The following is a 2,199-nucleotide window of genomic DNA, read 5'->3' on the forward strand; positions in this document are numbered from 1 at the left end:
TTTTGTTTTCATTTTTTCTGTAAAGGATAGAAAATATATGTTAGGTGTCTGCCTGCCCAAGGAAACTTTTGGAATTTAGGTTGCTAGTCATGAGCTTCAAAGTGTTCAAGGGAATACGGAAACACTGTCAAGGGGGTGTGTGTGTGTGTATGTGCGTTTGACTTTTAAATGATCACTGTAGACTAGTTCAGAATTTCGAGTTTTTGTGATGTGCTGTCATTGCTTTGTTTTGTTTTGCTTTGTTTTTAACTACGTGGAAAACGTGACATTTTCAGGGACGAGCACCTGGATAGGAGGGAGATTCAGGGGAGAAGAATCAAAACAAGACTAGAAACTTTCCTGACGTTTGAGCATCTCAAAACACATGACCACAGAGACCGTGGCAGCTGAGCAGCCGAAGTAGGTTTTCCCGCGGATCATGTACATATTTCTTTGTGCTCACAGCAGTGCTTCCTGTCAGGGTCAACAGTGTATCGGGTAGAGTCACGAGAAAACCTGGCTTAGTCATGAAATACCAGTTTCCAATTCTTTAATAGAGCCAAGCAACATTCTGGAAGAATATCATGTCTACAGTTTGCCAAAAGATTTTTTAAGAAGTTTAAATCTTGATATTCAAATGATTCCCACTTTTGGTCACAACAAAGTCACTTGTTAATCTCTTGTTGATCTATTATATGAATGCCGTATGTCAGGCACAAAAGGGGGTACAAAATTAACACAAAGTGTGTTCACTGCCCTCCACGAGCTTCTGGAAGAGCTTCTGGAAGGATCAGACTGAGAACTGCGATGTGAGCACTAGGCAGAGGACCACAATGAATGAAAGGCACTGGCCCTGTCCTGCTTTCTGCAGCACCCAGAATGACAAAGCCTATCAGAAACCACACCCCCTGAGCCTATCCATCCTGTCTGCTGGTTCTCCGGTTTGCTTTCTTAGTAGAGAAGGACATACTAGTTCAGCTGTCACTATTCAAGGTCAGCCTTACATGTATTTGCTTGTATGGATAACAAAGTGGAAATGGGGAAGGCTCCCAATTAAAAAACATTGGCCCGTCACCTGTTAGAGGGTCTGAGGCTCTATAAGTAGGGAATTCTTCTGGTGTAGGCAGTGTGATAAAGTAGAAAGAGCTTGGACTTGGGTGTCAAGCAGACTTGAGTTCAAATCTCAGCTCTTCTGCACACTATGGACCTCTTCACAAGTCACTTCTTTTGTGAACCCCTAGTTCCACATTTGTTAAAAGGAGAGACTATAAAAGCAATGATACAATAGGAACTCAACACATATTATTTTTCTTCCTTTCTTTTCAGAGTCCTGCAGTATAAATACTCCAGCACTGACTAATATCCCAAGCTCTTATCTTCTGGTGAATTGGATGTATCTATAGGGAAATTGATTACCACCTTCAGTTATTGTTCAGAATATTGGTGTTCTAACCACTCAAGGATGTAACACCTCTGGCAAAGATTTCTGTCTTGGGATTTTTTTCCCTTTACTCTCATCATTTTCTCACTTCATTAGACCATCCTGAAGAGCAAGAACTGTATCTTATTCATTTTCGTATTCCCAACACATGACATAGAAGGTACTCTACAGATGTCTAGTAGATGAATGAATAAATGAATGAACCAAGTCTCTAGGGAGAAGAATATAAGAGAAGCAAAGTTGGTTAGAAAGGGGAAGTACCCCAGGACTAAGAGGAAAATGAGAGGGTCCCCAAAGCAAAACAAACAAAAAAAATTTTGCCCAGTTTATTATTTTATCCAGAATCAGAATGGCTGCTTCCGCTTTGGAGAGTAGATAAATTATTCCTCCAGTTCCCCTCCTCCCTCACAGCCACATGAACCGTTACAGCAGCTGCTGCTGATGACATTGATGCCGATGGTCTTACGGAACAGGATTAGAAAAGCACCTTGTCTGAAAACGGCTTTGGCAATTTTTGCAACTATTTTTCTGCCAGTTTTAGGAAGGTAGGAACTAGGTATGGCTGGTTTCTAAGCCATACCTAGTTTTCAATATCTTGACTACACTAACTGTATAACAGGTGTAACTTATTTTAACACGAATACAGCCTCACTAGGGACTGGGATAAGCACTTGAAGCGGGTGTGCTGGGGACTTCTTAGGCTTTTTGAACTGACCGTCTGCCCTTGGAGTACCTGGGCGGGTCCAGGCACCCATGCCGGCTGAGCCGTGTCCTACACT

The sequence above is a fragment of the Pteropus vampyrus genome, unplaced genomic scaffold (assembly GCF_000151845.1).
Source record: "Pteropus vampyrus isolate Shadow unplaced genomic scaffold, Pvam_2.0 Scaffold78, whole genome shotgun sequence".
In the NCBI taxonomy this organism is placed as follows: Eukaryota; Metazoa; Chordata; class Mammalia; order Chiroptera; family Pteropodidae; genus Pteropus; species Pteropus vampyrus.